Source organism: Pan paniscus, chromosome X, assembly GCF_029289425.2.
Source record: "Pan paniscus chromosome X, NHGRI_mPanPan1-v2.0_pri, whole genome shotgun sequence".
NCBI lineage: Eukaryota > Metazoa > Chordata > Mammalia > Primates > Hominidae > Pan > Pan paniscus.
This window is the reverse complement of record NC_073272.2, coordinates 100,807,031-100,827,380: the sequence shown is the minus strand read 5'-3', so window position 1 is coordinate 100,827,380 and position 20,350 is coordinate 100,807,031. Positions and strand designations below refer to the sequence as shown.

General features: G+C 41.9%; 1 protein-coding gene across 4 annotated transcripts in view; it reads right to left on the bottom strand.

Moving 5' to 3' along the window:
- Positions 1–8,163, bottom strand: part of DRP2 (dystrophin related protein 2) — a 112,210-nt gene extending 104,047 nt beyond the window's left edge. The window contains exons 1-2 of one of the 4 annotated variants that reach the window (XM_003810406.5): positions 7,723–8,158; positions 2,829–2,931 (exon numbers count right to left, since the gene is read on the bottom strand). The gene's annotated coding sequence lies outside the window, so the exon portion shown is untranslated. Of the gene's footprint in view, positions 1–2,828; positions 2,932–7,722 lie in introns of all 4 variants that reach the window. The other 3 variants (XM_055106580.2, XM_008962756.4, XM_034950732.3) reach the window with 3 other exon arrangements.
- Between the last annotated feature and the right edge of the window lie 12,187 nt (positions 8,164–20,350).

Genomic DNA, 20,350 nt, shown 5'->3' with positions numbered 1-20,350 from the left:
ATTAAGATCCCACTTTACAGATGAAGATGTTGAGACACAAGTGAACCAGGGCCTCCTGATTCCTGGGCGAGTACTCTTTGTTATACACAAAGATTCTTCTGCCTCTATCTAGCTCCATCCTATCTCAAATCACCATCTGCACATACTGATTTTTTTCCTATTCCTCTTTTTAATTTGCAAAGGCTATGAGAGATTGAAGATGAATCAGACTTGGTCCCCCACTGGTCAAATGTAGGAAACAAGACATATAAACAAACAAAAAAAAGGATAATTTTAGCGGGGAAAATTATTCATACCATACGTGGGTGCTGTGGTTTGAATATCTGTCCCCAATGTGACAGTATTGAGAGCTGGAGCCTTTAAGAGGTGATGAGGGCTTTGCCCTCATGAATGGATTAATCCACTCATGGATTAATGAATTAATAAGTTATCACGGGAGGAGAATTCATGGCTTTATAAAAAGAGGAAGAGAGATCTGAACCAGCACACTAAGCCCTCTAGCCATGTGATACTCCATGCCATCTTGGGATGCTTCAGAGAGTTTATGCCAGCAAGAAGACTCTCACCAGATGCAGCCCCTCAAACTTGGACTTCTCAGCTTCCATAACTGTAAGAAATAAATTCCTTTTCTTATAAATTACTCAGTTTCAGGTATTCTGTTATAAGCAACAGAAAATGGACTGAGACAGCAAGACACAGAAATTATGCTATAAGAGGTCACAGAGGAGGAAGTGTTCACTTCTAGTTGGAGGGATTTGGGATGTATTTATGAAAAAGAAGCTTTCGAGCTAAGGTGAAAGAGAAGATTTTGACATATGCAGTTGTGGAGGATGCTTTTTGGGTGGCAATAAGCCTTCCCTGCCCTCCCCTAGGGATCCTGCTGGATACCAAACTGTGGCTTTTTGCTACTACAAATACTCTTCCTGGTTCTAAAAGCCATACACAGGCTGTTTGAGGGGGATTCAGTGGGAAGGCATTGTTTCTCTTGAGCAGAGATAAAAAGCTTTAAAAACACAGGGGAGATATTAGGATTTCAGCATGAAAGCAAGATTGTTGGCTCATGGGGGACAAAACCCACACCTGATACTTATTTATATCCCACATATTTTTAACACAGTGCTAGGCACCCATAAACTGGAGATGTATAGGAACATATGCTACTTAAATTTGTGTGGAATAATGTACAATGTTAGCATTTGAAACAAGTACAATAATAAGTACAATGTCAGCATTTGAAACAAGGCTTGAAATGGCAAAAAAAATTGCAAAAACTTAAACGTCTATCACTAGGGGACTAATTAAATAATGGTGTATCCATACAATGGAATTCTATACAGCTACTTAAAAAATAATTAAGAACTCTTTATATGCCAATACAAAATGATCTCTTATGATATACCTTAAGTAAAAAGAAAACAAGAGAAAAATCAAGGTGGTGGTTAGTCTACATTTGTATACTAAAAATATGTGCTTATAGATGCAAAAAAATATCTTTGGAAGTATACAAAAGAGCCTGTTACCATTGGAGAAGGGAACTGAGCAGTAAAAATTCTCCCCATGTCTTTGGGATTTCTACTATTTCTGCCCTTTTCAAAATGAGAAATATACCTATAAAAGTACATAAAGCATATATGTAAAGTATATTAAATTATTATAAAGTAAATTCATATAATCACTTCTCAGGTTGAGAAACAGAATTATTCCCCACACCACATAAGCCCCATGTTGCCAATAGGAGATAAAATTTTTTACTAAATATCATTTTGTACTTTTTGAATTTTGACCCATGTGAACACATTACCTATTTAATAACAGCTAATTCTTCGCCCCCTCTCCGCTCCCCACCAAAATACAAGGAGGTCAACAACTATTTTATGGAAAGATTCGTGTGCCAGCTTTTCCATAGTCAAATAAATAATAACTGTATTCTGTGTTTTATATATATTAACTAAGCAGTCTACATACATTAACTCATTTAATCCTTACAACAACCCTATAAAGTAGTTACTATTGCTATCCTCATTGTGTGGATGAGAAAATGGGGGCACAGAGATGGTAAGTAACTTGTTCAGAGTCATATTGTGAATACATCGTGAAGAGCTGGGATTTGTACCCAGGCAGTTGTGTCTCAGAATACAAGTTATTTATCATTATGCTATTCTGCCTCTGTAAATTCTAGAACCCAGGCTCTGAGGTATTGTAATCACTGATACCTGGCAAGTGTATCCATACAATGGATACAATGGAGACAATTTTTGGCTATAGACCACCAGGTGCGAGCCCAAGCATTGACTCAGTTATGCCACTACCCAGGCAAAGACACAAGCAATTAAAAACAGATAAGATGCAGTGAGTCTAAGGTCTGGGGCAGCACCAGGCTGGCAAACCATGAAAAGCACTTAAGTGACCTTTACAGGACATCTGAGAAGTGAAATTCTGGTCAAGTCTCCTATTTTAAGCTCAGAGCCTCCCCAATGCCTAGAGCTCAATAAATTTTTTTTTCAATAAATAAGCTCTTTCCACCTAGAAACCAGAGAAATCTAAGAGCCTATGTTACAAAAAGACCTCCAGAAGTGGACAAAGATGTCTGCTGCAGTATTGTTTGCAATAGCAAAAATCTGCATTCACTCAAATGTCCACCAGCGGGGGACTGGTGAGTAGACTATGTCTGAGACATATCACAGCATTATTGTCTGGGACATAGGCTCTGAACCAGGATGCTCTGGCTTGCACCTTGGCCACTTATCAGCACAGATATGGACAAGCTCCCCAACCTTACTGTGCTCCAGTCCGCACATCTGTGAAACAGGGATAACAAAAAGACCTACCTCTTAGCTTTGTTGAGAGGAGTTAATTCATAGTTTCTGGCATTTAGTAAATATTCAAATGTTATCTATTACGATAGCCACTCACACGGCGAATATTATGTAGCTGTTAAAAAGAAAGAGGTAGATCTATATGCACTGATTTGGACAGATTTCAAAGTTATATATTTTAGGCCAAAGAAAACAAATGTCAGAATAGCATGTTTAGTGGAACTCCAATTTTGTAAAAACATTTTTAAAAAAATCTACTGTGTGTATGTGCAGAAAGGAAGCCTGGACATCCGGTTTTTTGGGGTTTTTTTTGTTTTTTTTTTGAGACGGAGTCTCGCTCTGTCGCCCAGGCTGGAGTGCAGCTGGAGTGCAGTGGCATGATCTCGGCTCACTGCAACCTCCGCCTCCTGGGTTCAAGTGATTATCTTGCCTCAGCCTCCCAGCCGAGATTGTGCCACTGCACTCTAGCCTGGGTGACATAGCGAGACTCCATCTCAAAAACAAAAACAAAAACAAAAACAAAACAAAACAAAAAAAAAACAACAGCAAACATTTATTATTCTTGGGAGAAAAAATTCAAGAGATAGGGAAGACTTCTAAGATGTAGAGGTTCTGTAAAGAACAGGGCAATGGGAAGGCGACCCCCTTCCCATGGGCTACAGAATCCTCTCCCCAATCCAAGGTAACACTGTGTAACTGCCTTTTCTCTCATACCACTGGCTTTCTACCTGACAGCATGGCAGTAAGAGAGAAGATACACATTTCACTGGTAACAAACTTTGTTATAGTTCCTAAAATAATTCCTGCAATGCACCCAAAAAACCAAGGTTCTGCTTCAGATGTACCTGATTTAATGAATAAATCATAGAAACTCAGATTTTCAAGCTAGAAAGGACCTTTGAGATCATCTAGGCCAATCCCCTCATTTACAAATGAAAACAAGGAAACGTATTCCTGAGAAGTTTAGCTGTCAAGCAATTTTGAGAAATAAAATTTATTATCCAATTAAAAAATCAGAGATGCATCCCCATGGGAGAAAACTCTAAGAGCCAATTAATGCAATAAACCTGAAACCTTTATACACTGATGGTGGGAGTGTAAGTTAGTAAACTATTTTGCACAGTGATTTGACAATATCTCCCAAAGGTGACAATGCACATACCCTGTAAGGGGACAATTCCACCCAGATATTTACCCAGTAGAAATTGTCACCTAAGAATAGCTACACAAGAATGATCACAGTACCTCTGTGATTGCTCAAAACTAGAAATAGCCTAAATGTCCATCAACAGCAGAATAGACAAAGTGTGGTATAGTCATTACAGGAGTATACAATAGTGAAAAAAAATGAGTAAACTAGAGACCCGTGTTACAACATGGATGCTTTTCACAAATATAACATTGAATAGAAAAAATAAGTTTCAAGCCAGGTGCAGTGGCTCATGGCTGTAATCCCAACACTTTGGGAGGCTGAGGCAGGAGGACTACATGAGGCCAGGAGTTTGAGATCAGCCTGGACAACATAGGAGGACCCTGTCTCTATGAAGGAAAAAAAATTAGCTGGGCATGGTGGTGCCACCTGGGGGGTGGTGAGGCTGGAGGATTGCTCCAGCCCAGGAGCTCGAGACTGCAGTGAGCTATGATCACACCACTTCACTCCAGCCTGGATAACAGTGCAAGATCTTGTCTCTTGGCGGGGAGAAAAAAGAGAAGAGAAATCATGTTGCAGAAGAATACGTATGATACACCACTGATACAAACTTTTAAAACATATACAGCAGTAGTATATGTTGTTTAAAAATATATACATGTGTAGTAAAAGTATATAAATCAATGCATGGGAATAATAAACACCAAATCCAGGATAGTGGTTACTTTGGAAGGAAAGAGAGAACTTTAATCATGGAGAATAGACAGAAGGCTGGCCTGGCGCGGTGGCTCACGCCTGTAATCCCAGCACTTTGGGAGGCCGAGGCGGGCGGATCACGAGGTCAGGAGATCGAGACCATCCTGGCTAACACGGTGAAACCCCGTCTCTGCTAAAAATACAAAAAATTAGCCGGGCGTGATAGCGGGCGCCTGTAGTCCCAGCTACTCGGGAGGCTGAGGCAGGAGAATGGTGTGAACCCGGGAGGCGGAGCTTGCAGTGAGCCGAGATCGCGCCACTGCACTCCAGCCTGGGCGACAGAGCGAGACTCCGTCTCAAAAAAAAAAAAAAAAAAAAAAAAAAAAAAAGAGAATAGACAGAAGGTTTCAACTCTACTGGTAATGTTTCTTTATTAAGCTGGGCAGTGAATAACCTGATTTTCACCATATTATTTTTATACCTTTTTGAATGAACAAAGATATTTCATAACACATTGTTTAAAAGAATGCAACAAAGCCCATGCTGAAAAGAAAGTTGACAATTTTTGCATATAGCAAAATACTAGAAGAAATGTATTAAATGTAAATATTGCACTCAAAATTTAAGGATTATTCCTTAAATCTGCTTCATTTTCCTGGAACTAGTTTCACAGGAGGGGACCTGCTAGAGAAGCAGCAGTTGGGTACAGTGGGCTGGGGAATCAGGAGATAATCCCAGATTCTCATCAGCTATGGGAAGGAAAACAATATGATTAACCTCTTGGGTTTTTCATGTTTAGAAATGCATTGTTGGACTAGATTATTTTACAAGTGTTATCCATGTGATGATTTCTTCCAGTTTTTTATTTTTTTATTTTTTATTTTATTATTTTTTTTTAGCAGCAGTTCCCCAAACTGTATCTGCAAGAGGCAAAAAGTGTTTTCCATACAGAAAAGTGTTCCCTGGTCAAACCAGTCTGGGATGTACTGGGTTAAACAAAATTAAACATTCATTTACAGCAGTACTTCTCAGAGTCTTTAATATGCGTTACATACACTGTGACTCTCCAAAATGAGAATTCGGTTAAGAAGCATTTCCAAAAAAGAATTGAACTGCAGAATACACACACATGCATGCACACACACACACCCCCAACACTTATTTTAAAACAGAATCTATTAACATTCTCTCAGGATGGGGCTCTATAGAACATTGGTTTGGTAAATGCTATCCCAGAAGGATTTATCTCACTTGCTATTTTTGTTGCTGATGCATGTTTAGAATCCTTCATAAGGGAGGAATGTCATTTCATAGTATAATTTCCACTGAATGGGTTTCCTCTGAGTGTGTATCCCTGAGAAGTTTAGAAGGCTATCTTCTTGGCCTTCATTAGTGAGACCCCATCCTAGCTGGCATGGTGGCAGATCCAACATCAGAAACTTCTGAGCATCCATAGTTAGAAGGGCTGAATCGCAGATGTGCTCTCCGCATCTGGCTCAGGGCCTTTGCTAAATTCATTGCTTCAAGCTATGCTCCCCTCCTTTATGGTGGACTTGAAGGGTAATCTGACCTGGAGCACAGAGCTACTTAGCTGAGGCTGAATGCCTAGAAGTACAAATCTCACAGGAAGAGGAGTTCTTTCCATGTGCCTTCATCCCCCAGCAATGGTTTACAGAAAGCAAGACTACAGGACAGAGGCCTGCCAACCCAGAGACAGAGGGGCTTGGTCTTCTTTCAGAAACAGGACACAACACTGCCACTTCCAACACTGCCTTTTCACGGAGGTTTCCTTAGAAGGCCCTGAGATTCTCTGGGATCATCTCCCCATGCAAACCTTAGAAGGAAAATCTCCTGAGGCTTGTGGTTCCCACAGGCCTTTTAAAACGTGATTTACCTGAGGGCCTTTCATCTAGAAACAAGGATTCTTTGGAAAAGTCAGGAATTAAGATGAACTAGACATAGAGCTTTTTTAAGGCTTTTGTTCTTTTGACAATCAAAAAGAAGACATTTTTTAAAAGTATGTTCTTTTCCAGACAGCATGCACCATGCTTTCAACGGAAGCAGGCAGCAGCTGCTGCTGACGTTCTCCTCTACCCCACTCCACCCCACCCCATCCCAGCCTTGACACCTGCTTAGACCCAACACCTGTGAGGCCTGGCTCGACCTGCCTACCAAAGGAAGGATAAACATTAACTACCCATATAGTCTCAGGCCCACTTACTAGGCTGGGGCACTTGGTCCGATGCTGGGAAAGGTGGTGAGAGCAGAAGGTGATAGGGTGTTGGACTCCAAGAGAAGCAAGCCCTATTTGAAACCACTCCAAGCTATGCTTTCAAGAGTAGAAAGATGCCTCCTGATTACAGGGTGTAGAAAGGAAACCAGGGGAGAAGATAAGGGGGGAAAATGTCACAGGAAAAACAACAGAGCCAGGAAGTAAATACAGAGATGAGATGAGCCCTTCAGCTCCAGGCTCTTAGGTCAGAGCCTGGTTTACTTCAGCAAAGAACTCCTGTGTCCTGTCTGCTGGCCAGAATACTCATTTGTTCAGGGAACCTGCTCCAAGGTCCCATGTTTCCTCTCTCCTCCCTTGTTAGCCAAGGCTTTCCACACACCTTTGCTTCCCTCCTGCCAAGAAGTATACCCTTGGACAAAAAGCATGCTATTGAGAACCTAAAATAAATAAATGCCCCTCTTTTCTCAAAGAAGCAAACTGTGTACCTCCTTCTTATTCATTTTTAGACCTTAGTTGCTCAAATCGGCTTGAGTTTCTATTCTTGGGCATCTTTTTTTTTTTTTCTTTATGAATCTAAATGGTGACTACTTTATTGTGGGCATTTTTAAATGCAAGTTTTCCCCTAAAGGCACATGCAAGCAGACCGCAGGCAGGCACGCGTACACACACACACACACACACACACACACACACACACACTCATTTTCCCTCTCTCCCCTCACCCCTCGCCCGCCACACAGTACCTCTGGAGCTTCCCCTCCCTCAGTCATTTCCCCTCAGCCAGCTGAACAAGGCCAAGGCTTGGAAATAATTTTTCTGTGGCCTACCTTCTGATTCCGTCAGGTCTGAGAAGCAGGCGGCAGCTGTAAGCTGGGAGGCCGGGGCTGGGCTGCCTCTGTGAATCAGCAAAGAAGTCCCTGAGACAGGGATGCCGACAGCTGCTGTATGCACACTCTCCCTCTGTCTCTCCCACTTCCCTGTCTTCCTTCTTCTCCTCCTCCTCCCCTCTCAGAGCTGCTCTGTGTTGCTATGCAATCATATCACCAGGACTAACAGCATCATTCCGACCTCAGGCAAAAATACCCTTGACTGGGCAAACGCAGGAAGAGCAAGGACAGTTTTGTAAAACTACCAGAGATGTGGCGGCTCTTGGAGATGTCAATTCATTAGAAGCAGAGGAGGAAAGCGGAAGAGCCTGAGAAGCAGAGGGGGAGAGAAGGAGACAAGGAGAGGGGGAAGAGGGAGAGAGGGAGAGAGGGGGAGAGGGGGAGAGGGGAAGAGGGGGAGAGGCTTCCACTGGGGAGGAGGAGACAAAAGAGCCCTGGAGATCAATCAGGCTGCTGAGCGAGCAGCCTGGACCCCAACTTACACTGATCTAGCCCACAGACAAAACCAACTTTGGAGCCAGCAGCTGGCAGGGGCCCCTCGGTAGCCAGTCCAGGATTCTGCTTCTGTGTTGAGGGTTGAAACACTGTGATCTGGAATCATCACTGGTACTCAAGGTACACTTTTGGGCTCAGGACAGTCTGCCAGTCACCCCTAAGTCTCATCTTCACACCCTCTTAGATCTCACATGTAGAAAAAGCCTCAACAAATTGGGGAAACAAAATGGATCTTGAATAATTCAGGAAAATACAGCTCCTCCATGACTCCCCTCAATGACTACTACCCCAGGCACCTTCCTGCTTTTGTCCATACCAGCCCTTACTCTTTTAACTGTCACGCTTGTTAAAGAGAAGAGGGTATGAGCTCCAAACACCCTCAGAGACCTGGGAGAAGCCACTGGCAGGATAGATAAGATTATATCCCTTTACCAAGTGCCCAGCACACAGTAGGTGACTTAATAAATATATGTTGAATGAGTAAATTGAATGAATAGGTGGATGAATAGCAGTCAGAAAGTCCCCATCCTCATCCTCCTACACAAACATACAAAGATTTAAAGCCCCAGCAGTCCCAGGCCACGGCAAAGGATAAAAGCAGCTTTCTTCTTTCCTCCCTCCATCTCTGGGAACAGGGTGTATATGGAGAGAGACAAAGACTGGTTGGGAGTGGGTTGCTTAAGTTCACTGATTTGCCTCTAAAAATTTTATAAGCTCTGATGGCACTGGAACTTAGAAAATACTTCCTAGGTTCGGGCGTGGTGGCTCACGCCTATATAATCCCACACTTTGGGAGGCCGAGGCAGGCGGATCACAAGGTCAGGAGTTCAAGACAAGCCTGACCAACATGGTGAAACCCCCGTCTCTACTAAAAAAATAAAAAAATTAGCTGGGCGTGGTGGTGTGCACCTGTAATCCCATCTACTCAGGAGGCTGAGGCAGGAGAATCACTTGAACCTGGGAGGTGGAGGTTGCAGTGAGCCAAGATCACACCACTGCACCCAACCTGGGTAACAGAGCAAGACTCTGTCTCAAAAAAAGGAAAAAAAAAGAAAGAAAGAAAGAAAGAAAATACTTCCTAGGACTAGTATTTACATAGGATCTAGGACTAGTGTTTACAAAGTGTCTAAAGGACCCAGAATTACTGTTTTTTTTAAGTTCCATTTTAAAATTATTATGTGATTTTTTATGAAGTATTTTTATTATTTATTTTTAATTGACAAATAATAATTGTATATATTTATGGGCTCCAGTGTGATGTTTTGATCTATGTATACTATGCAGAATTCAGCCCAGCCAATTAACATATTCATCATCCCACCAACTTATCATTTTTTTTTGTAGCAAGAACATTAGAAATCTATTCTTTTAGCAATTTTGATACATATAATACATCATTAATAACTGTGGTCATCATGATGATCATTACTATTATTGAAAACCTTCAGCTAGAAAATAGTGTGTATATATATGTTTTCTTTTGAGGTGAAATTTTAAAAACTTAAGTTGCTAGCTTCAGCAAAAGGCTAGAAATATGGCCTGATCTCCTCTTCAAAATAAGTGACATAGGAACCAATTGCCCCAGTCATCAAGCTTTCAGAGCTGTGTAAGTAGCCCTTCCTATCTGGTCCAAATAGCAATAGGCAGGCCCCCATGCAGGTGCAGAAAAGGCCTTTGATTTCTGAAGGGGCTTTTGAAAACACATCCGGCTTCTCAACCTACACATCCGCAACAGAACATTTCTCAGCTACCTAGCCTAGCCCAGGCCTGACCCTGTCTCGCCCTCCATCCTAGCCGTGGAAGCTTACAGGGTTTGTCAATACCATCCATCCAGAACCAGGGACCTCAGAGTCCTTTACAACTGACTTGGAATGAGTTGGAGCGGAGAGCTGGCTAGAAGAAAGACCAGAGGGAACATTGTGAGAAATAGTTTGGGAAGGCACACACAGAACAACTGTGACGGACATATACAAAACACATAGGAACCTGACTCACTACTCACCCTCGGCACCAGGCTACCACATGCCCAACAAGAACATAGGCTAGGCTCAACTATTTTCGGAGGAGGCCAAAGAAAGATAAAAGTAGGTCGGGCCACAAGCTTTGACTTTAGTTTCACCTTGGTAACTGGCAGAAGGATGTTCAAGGCTCACCCTGGTATCACTGCACAGGACTTTGCTAGGGTATTTCAGATAGGGAGAAAGCATGTATAAAAGCACAAAGGTTAGAGCACACAGTCTGCTGAGGAACTGCACGTCCTAGTTAAGTATGGTTAACTTAAGACGGGGATATGGGTGGGAAAGGGGAGAAGGTGGCAGGAGATGAAGCTATGGAAGCACATGGGATCACCCCATGGGGGCACTGGAGTACCATGCTAAGGATCATTTAAAATGTTGAAGCAGGCAAGTGGCATGATCAGGTTTATGTTTTAGATATATCGCTCCAGTGGTTTTCGTTCAAAGAACCATTACTGAGTGTCTACTACATTCCACATTCTGTGCTAGACCCCAGGGGCACAGAGAAGACTGGAAGACTGCCTTCAAGTTGCTCATAGCCTAATGGGTGAGACAGTTAATTAAAAACAAATACAATAGAGTGATAAGTGAAACGAAGGATGAATCTGAGCGGGGAAAGGCTGGAAGCCTGGGTGCCTGGTAGGAAGCAGTTGCAGTACTCATCTGATAAGGGCCTGAGGTAGAGCAGTTGGTAGTGAGGGTGGAAAAAACGGACCACTCGGTTTTACATTGGAAGAGTGGGCCTCGTCCCCAAATGGATCTTCTTCATACTGGCCTTTCCTTGTATTGATTCTTCCTAGTCTGCCTACTTGCTGCATTGCTAAAGGAGAAATAAACTCTATTTTTGTCCTTTGTGGGTGAGAGAGGTGGTATAGCTTATTCTCTCATTGCTGTTTTGCCATTCCGCAGCCTTATTTGCTGGTCCCTGACCATGTTTACCAAAACAACTACTTCTGTTCATGTCTACCAGCCACTCAACCCCGGCCACCTAGCTCAGCAAATAACTTCCATTCTCTTGCTTTACTGAAAAGGTGGATGTTATCCCTGCAAACTTCTCTATCTCAGAATGTCTTCCAGTCTTTCCCTCCTACCGTCTCCAGACAAAATTAAATCACTTATTACCTCCCTAAGGTCAACGCCTCTTCCCATGACCTCAGGCCATTTTCTCTGTATCTCCTCTGGGAACTTCTTATACATTGTTTCTTCTCTTGCTTTCCTCTGCAATCTTTTGGTTGCCTCCCTTTCCCTGCTGTCGAAAAACATGGGAGGAGCAGGAAGTATGTTGACTCCCATGAGCTGGGAAGTGGGAAGAATGTTTCCCCACTATAGAAAGCCCCACCCCCTTGGGCCAGGCACAGTGGCTTACATCTGTAATCCCAGCACTTTGGTGGGCTGAGGCAGGAGGATTTCTTGAGCTCAGGAGTTTGAGACCAGCCTGGGCAATATAGTGAGACCTCGTCTCCAAATAAATAAAGTTTTTTAAAAAAGAAAGTCCCATCTCACGTACACACACACAACCAGTTTAAGACTATGTTATGGACAAACTGGAGAAAGTTTAGAGGGAAGCAGCATCATCAGGGCAAAGAATACCCATGTTTCAGTAAGGTTGGAAAGTAAAAAATATCCCTCAGAAAATGCAGAATAATAATAAATCTTTGCCAGCTATTATTTGCAGAATATCTTCTGCCATATTATTTGATTTACATAGCAGAGATTGCTTCCAACGAATTGAGGTTCCATGCAGAAAAACCAAAAGGGTTAGAAGAACAGATAGAGGCAAATGTCTCAGGACGAACAAGATTAATATGAATTCAGATGAGAGAATGAGTCAGAGAGTAGGAGGGAGGGATTTTCACCATGTATGATATAGATGCAGGAGGCTGGGAGATAAGTTGAAGGAACAGGTTAAGTTGGAGGAACAGGTTAAAAATGTAGGGGCACAATGTCAAAAAGGCTGGAATTCGTCATTGGAGTTGATAAGGAATAATGCAAAGCCATAACAGACTAAGGGTTAAAGAATCAGTATTGTCCCAGTGAATGGTCTGAGCACTCTCTGTTGCTTTTGTTGAACATCTGAAAATGTGGAACTCATTTTACACACTTGGTTACCTCCCACCCTCTTCTGCTATACTTCAAGCTTCTGCTAAACCAGACCCAGCAGCTGGGATGTTATATAACATAACTTCTATTTATGTTTTCAAATATATTCCATTTAGGCCAAAACCATTCAAGCTACGGTTAAAGTGGTATAGTGGAAAGAATGTTGAATTAGGAGTCAAAAGACAAAGGTTCTAATCCCAATTTTGCTACGAAATTGTCACTGACATTTTTGAGCTTTGATTTTTCCTTCACCAGATAGGAGATAATAGCTGTCTGCCCTGTTTACTTCACTCATTTGGATTGAGACTCAAATGGGATAATGGATGTGAATATATATTGAAACTATAAAGTGTTATTCAAATGTAAGAGATTATTATTTCTATTGCTTCAAGGTCCTGGTGGTTTTCCTATATGCAAAGGACATACATCCTAGAGTAGACTATAACAGCTAAGGACGTCGTGCCAGGAATGTAATTAGCTCCCTGTTTCCATGCTAGATCAGATACTATATTTCTTTAAGTAGACATACCAACCACACAATTCAGGTTTATTCACTATATTTCACATTATCAACCTTCCTATCCTCCTTTCAGCCCAGACTGCTAGACATATGCACATTCACTAGCAACCTTTCACATATGAGCTTCCAAGAAAACATATACAATTCAATAAGAACTACTGATTTTCGGCTGGGCACGGTGGCTCACGCCTGTAATCCCAGCACTTTGGGAGGCTGAGGTGGATCACCTGAGGTTGGGAGTTCAAGACCAGCCTGGCCAACATGGTGAAACTCCATCTCTATTGAAAACACAAAAATTAGCCAGGCATAGTGGCAGTTGCCTGTAATCCCAGCTACTTGGGAGGCTGAGGCAGGAGAATCACTTAAACCCGGGAGGTGGAGGCTGCAGTGAGCCAAGACCACGCCATTTCACCCCAGCCTGGGCAAAAAGAGCAAAACTCCATCTCAAAAAAAAAAAAAAAAGAAAAAGAAAAAGAAAACAACTACTGATTTTCTAGGCTAAAGAGAACTGCTATTGATTTGTACTTTCATTGTGTTTAGGATACTGAGGCAAGATGGTCACTCACTTCTTGCTTGTAACTTGGATTGAGAGGGGAAGGGAACTAACATTTTTGAGACTGTATTCTGTGCCAAGTAGTGTACCTGTGTGCCAGTGTTACCTCCTGCAATGCTCACAATGATTCAGTGAGGTAAGGGTTATTATTTCCAACTTTACAGACAAGGAGACTACAGCTCAGAGATGTTAAAAGTAACTTGTCCAAATTCATAAAGCTAATAAAAAAAATGCAAGCTGGGATTCAATCCCAAATCCACCTGACTCCAAAGCTGATACTCTTCCCACATCTCTCCTACTTTTAGGCAGGGCCACAGTATTACAAATAGGACACATCCTAGAACTTACCACTTCATAATTCTAGGTGCACTTGAAAGCACATATTGGCATATATGGGTGGCAAGCACCTTGACCACCAACTGGTAGAGACCCATTTCAGGGATGCCTTTAAACCCTGAAGTTGCTTCAGAATCTAAAGCAACCCTGGGCCTAAACAACAAGAGCTGTCTGTTTTATATCTAGTAGCAAGCTCTATCTGTCTCACAAAAGAAAGGCAGGTATTTATTTGCTTGGTAGAGGCAAAGTGACAATTTCAAGGTGAGACTCTGTCAGTGATAAAAGGATGCCTCATACAGGACAATAACCAGTCAAACTTGGAGCTACCATATTGCCCCCTCCTTAGATCCAATCTTAAATTCGATCTCACAGGAGTCAGTGGAGTTAGTAGGTACCTACTTGGTATAATTTGAGGAGGACTGAAATGCTATCACTAATAAAAATGACTTCCCCTGCTGGCCCCACCATGGTGCCTGCAATTCCCTATTAATCATTTCCTTCAAGTTAAAGCATCTGTCAAAATGAAAGTGCTATCTTCAGTTACTATACATTATACTCATTAGTTTGTCTCTTTCGTTCTAATCACCAGACAGGCATGGGATAGAGGGCAAATGATTTTGAAGGGGAAGGCAAAGAAGGAAAGATTCAATATGATGTATGATGCACAGCTAGAGTACAACAGGGCTAGGGTAAGACATTTTAAAACCCCAAGAACGATGGCTGGGTGTGGTGGCTCACACCTGTAATCCCAGCACTTTGGGAGGCCAAGGCAGGCAGATCACGAGGTTAGGAGTTCGAGACTAGCCTTGCCAACATAGTGAAACCCCGTCTCAATTGAAAATACAAAAAATAGCTGGGCATGGTGGTGCACACCTGTAGTCCCAGCTATTCAAGAGGCTGAGGCAGGAGAATCACTTGAACCCGGGAGGTGGAGGTTGTGGTGAGCCAAGGTCACACCACTGCACTCCAGCCTGGGCAACAGAGTGAGACTCCATCTAAAAAAAAAAAAAAAAAAAAGGAAAAACAAACAAACAAAAAACACCAAGAATGAAAGAGATAGATAATGGTACAAACCCTAAGTGCCTATAAATAATTTAAGATATAAATAATACTAACCTATAAAATAAGCATGAGAGAATTCAACAAAATCTGAACTTTTTCATAATTACAACTGCAATTCTTTCTTATTGTCATACGGTTCACTTTTTAAAAGTGCACAATTCAGCCAGGTGTGGTATAATCTGAGCACCTTGGGAAGCTAAGGCAGGAGGATTGCTTGAGCCTGGGAGTTCAAGACCAGCCTGGGTAACACAGTGAGACTATGTCTCTACTGAAAAATATTTAAAAATTAGCCAGGTATGGTGGCTCGTGCCTTTAGTCCCAGCTACTCGGGAGGCTGCGTGAGGAGGACCATTTGGGTTCAGGAGTTCCAGGTTGCAGTGAGCTATGATTGCACCACTGCACTTCAGCCTGGGTGATAGAGTGAAACTCTGTCTCAAACTAAAAACTCCATACCCATTATCAGTTGCCCCCAATATCCCCCCAGTCCCTTCTCAGGCCTAGGCAGCCACTAATCTACCTTCTGTCTCTATAGAGTTTCCTATTCTGGCCATTCTACACAAATGACATCAAACAACATGTGGTCTTTTGTGTCTGGATTCTTTCACGTAGCATATTATCATCAAGCTTCACTACATCATTCCTATGTATGGCTGAATAATATTCCATTGTATAAATATACCACATTTTATTTATCCATCCATCAATTGATGGACATTTAGGTGTTTCCACCCTTTGGCTATTATGAATATTATTGCTATGAACATTTGTGTACAAGTTTATTGTATGAATATATGTTTTCAATTCTTTTAAGTACATACCTAGGAATGGAATTGCTGTGTTATATGATAACTCTGCATTTAACTTTTTGAGGAACTGCCAGACCGTTCATCAAAGTGGCATCTCCACCAGCAATGTACAAGGGTTCCCATCTCTGCATATTCTTGCCAATACTTGTCTTTTTTAGTATAGCCATCCTAGAAGTTATAAAGTAGTATCTCATTGTGTTACCACACAATGAGATATATCCAATACTCAAATCTTTAAAAAAAATCTTTAATGCCTCTATTTAGCTGGTTTCCTAAGCATGTGCTTAATCTACCTATTATTAGGCCATCAAGGACAGGGATCAGTCAAATTAATTAGGTTCCTGGGGTTGGAAAGCACATAAGGGAGGGCCTGCTCAGTGTAAAACATTTCCAACACCAAAGCAAGATTCAAAAATGACTAACTCACAATCTCTGTCTAATAGGGGAGGCAGACACCTACTCAAACAACTATTAAACAAAGTGGAATGAGAAAAGTGCTATAATAAGGCAGTGGAAGTGCAGAGGGGTGTTAAGGCATGCAATTCTTCCAAAGTACAGTGCTAAGCAGCCCCAAACATCACCAAAGCAGCCTAGATCCTTACCCCTATGCAGCTACCACATTAAGCCAGAGTCTTCTTGGAAACAGCTATAAGAGCAGGGAATAGGGCTCTTGGAGATATACTGTGCTGGACCTGAGAGGTATATTTGCCATTTTCTCATTTCAATGACTATTCATACTTACTACCCACTGAGTAACCTTTCAGGCCTGGCCTCATTATTTTTAGTCATATCAATTTGTAGGACTGTACTGAAGAATAGCTGTAAAGTGCTTTGTAATTCTATGGTGTGTTATAAATAATAATCTCTCATTGCAACCATCTTACCAATAATAAGCAAATCCTACTCCAGCAGTTCCACATTGTACCCTCTCCAATCTACTATTTTACCTGAATCATTCCCATTACACTTCTTTGTATCAGAATACTCCAGCTTCTGGAGATAATGGTTACAATCAGCTAAACCTTCGGAGAGCCTTTCTAGTCTTAGAAGCAGTTTGATTCAGTATTTTGCTTCAGAAATAGAAAGCAAGCCAGGGAGATTGCTCCCACTTCATAAACGGAGACAATGAGGTACATAGAGATTAAATGACCCAATAGTTAAAAAGGAAATATTACCAGACTGAAGTTCTGTGTGTCCTCCCTATCTTACCCTCACTCTACCCACAAGAAAACTTTAGCTATTAAGGTTGTGGGTTTGGGATGCCTACTCCCCAGGTCCCAAGCCTTTCTCCTAAGAGTAGCTAAGAGTAAGCAGTCTGCCAGAGCACAGCTAACTCATATTCAACAGACCAGAGAAGGCAATTTCACTTTTGAACTGCTCTCTACTTTCCTGAAGTGGGACTCAATTGTGCTTGAAAATGCAAGCACAACCTAATTGCCCTCAACCATCTGTCTAAACTTTCCTCAGAGCAATGGGCCAAAAACACGTGACCCTGCCTAAGGGAGGCCTTGGGGAAGCCCTTTGGAAATTAGAGCCCTCTAATCATTTATTTATTCAAATATTTATTGAGTACATACTCATTTTAATACTTAAGAGTGGTACTAGCATAGTAGTTACCAGCATGGGATCTGAAGGCTGACTGCCTGGGCTCAAATCCTGATGCTACTATCTGCTTATTGATTTTAGTTTTCCTCTTGGTAAAATGAAAAGACTAAAATTGCCAGAGGGTAGGTATGAGGATTAAATGAGATGCATATGTGAAGTGCCTAGCACATTGCCTGGTACATGGTAAGTATTCAATAAATGTTAGCTAGTATTGTTATTCATGCTGAATCAGAGCAAACCTGTCAGGGATCAATGAACAATACATAATAGATAATGGAGTAAAATTTTAGGGACCTTCCACCAGTTTCATGGGCCCATTGCTGAAAGCGTTCTGGGGAAGAAGCATGTGCTAAGAAGAGCAGTAGAGAAAGTGTTGTGATTCAAGGAGGTAAAGTAGAAATTACACTTGGATGCCAGAGAATGACTTGTTGCATTACTGAAGTTTCAGAAGAATATAAATGCCAAAGAGGACACTATTGCATATCAATGCATTCCATTCTAGAGGAAAAGATTCCTGCTAACAAGCCCAGTCCTTAGCACCAATGTTTTCCATCACACTATAAAGCACAGAATTAAGGCCGTGATTCTTAGGTGCAAAGCCCAGAACCTAACAAATTACCCCCAATTTCTCCCAGCAACCCTATTTCTGGAATTAGCTCTGTGAGTTGGGGTACTTCAACTGACCCCAAGAAAAGGAAATAGTGGCCGGGCACGGTGGCTGACGCCTGTAATCTCAGCACTTTGGGAGGCCGAGGCAGGTGGATCACCTGAGGTCAGAAGTTCAAGACCAGCCTGGCCAACATGGTGAGACCCTGTCTCTACTAAAAGTACAAAAAATTAGCCGGGCGTGGTGGCACGCGCCTGTGATCCCAGCTACTTGGGAGGCTGAGGCAGGAGAATCACTTGAACCTGGGAGGTGGAGGTGGAGGTTGCAGTGAGCCGAGATCATGCCACTGCACTCCAGCCTGGGTGACAGAACAAGACTTTGTCTCAAAAAAAAAAAAAAAAAAGGAAATGATGTCAGAGAGAAAAGCCTACTGATGAGCCTATTGAGAGGATTAATTTAGGACTACCTTGAGGGTCTTGGGGGTCTCCTGCTGGGGCAAGGCTCAAAAGAAATGTAGGGAGGGTGGGAAGTGACAGTGAGACTCTGTTTTGACTATACTAATGACTATCAAGCAGGGATCTTTAACCTCATTCCTGGCTTTCATGTTTATTTAGTGTCTATTCTGTGCACAGCAGTGCCAAACATTGTAAGGGATACAAAAGAAGCAACAAATAAGCTTCCAAACTGTGATTAAATTGAAGTGGGAAAAATATTCTGTATTTTCTGCCCATAACTTAATTCCAGATTGGAGAATACAATGTAACAGCTGCACTAATTGCTTTTATTTTACATACAGCACTTAGATTTAGGGCCTCTTGAACTCAATTCACAAACTGACATAAAACCATGTGTGAGTACTTCTGTTTGTTATAGGATTGCAGCCAGAACTGTATAAAATTCTCTGTTTATATTCTTTGCTGCACTGGTCTCTCGTTGGACTGGTATTCCATTGTCTTTAAACAGTAACTAACCCACTGAAATATTTCTGGTCCTTCCAGGGATCCCAAGGACATATACACAGTGGGTTAACACCATCAGCCATTCCTGTATCAGCTCTGCTGTTTTCTCTCAAATCCCTTTGCCATTTGAAGGTTTTGTTTTTGTTTTCTGCTCTCAATGGGCTGAACCTCAGAAACAGTGGGCTGGTGAACAACCATTTGTGAACAATCTAATTGTGAGAGAAGCAGGACAATGGCAGACTGAGCAGAATGAACCCTAAGCATCAACAAGCTATGAACCCATGTATCGGTACACTCTCCAGATTCCTCAGAGTTCCACACACCTCCCACTTAGGGTAAGAAGGCTCACAGTGAGGGGAAGGTATGAGGCAGAGGCAAGTACTTTTCTATGATTATTTTTCTTTTCTGCAAGACATGCTCAAAGAGTTCTCCTTTGATAGTGTGGGATGGGTTAGGTGTAGTTCATCTTGAAAGCAAAAAGACAGCCTCTTTCACCCATGTGAATCTGATTATACTTCCTGACTCCCACAGAGACGAACCAAGCACCCACGCTGTCTAGTCTTTTCTTCTGTCCAAGCTAGCCAAAAGATATCCTCTTACTGAAAGCTTGCAGCTACTGCTATTACTATTACTACTGCTTTTTATCACTGTTTCCTGCTCTTGGAAAAGCTCAGCCTGATAGTGCAGGAACTGAGAAATTAATTCTGACCTCAAAAGGGGATAGCGTCTGTGAGACTTGCAAGAGGGGCTGATATCTGCCAGTCACTAGGCAGAGAAGAGCATTCCAGGCTGAGCAAACAGCATGAGCAAGTGTGCAGAGGTATGCAAGTGCATTGTTCTCATATTCAAGTTCAGGAAAGTTAATAGTCTAGTGGGGCTACAGGGAAGGCCATCAGAGCAGTGAGAGTGATGCCAAAGAAACCGGAACAAGGTAGAGTGGGGCAGATTTGTGAAGCACATTGAATGCCATGTTAAGGGAATTAAACTTTCTTTTTTAGGCAATGAGGCATTCTAAGCAGATGAAACACAATCCAATTCACGTTTACAGAGAACTCTGGCAGGAGTATGGAAGTTTGATTGGCAGAGATAAGGAGACTATTTAGGAGGCTCTAGCACGGGTCTAGATAAGAAATCAGAACCACATCTAGGGTAGTGGTAGTGGGTACTAAAAGGTGGCAGGTTTGAAAAACACTAAGAAATAGTAGTATGTTGCTTAAAAAAAACCTAGCTCTCTGGAAAAGCCAGGAAAATAGACTTCACTAGGAACAAAATTGGCCAGCACCCTGATTTTGGACTTTCCAGCCTCCAGAACTGTGTGGAAATAAATTTTGTTGTTTAAGCCACCCAGTCTGTGGTATTTTGTTATGGCAGCCTGAGCACACTAATACACATAGCATAAGATCAATAAATAGTTGCTGAATGAATATTCAAGTGTTAGGACTGATCCTAACATTTGTATTGGAATTAGTATTTTTTTAGAGATAAGATCTATTAAGACATAATGAGAAAA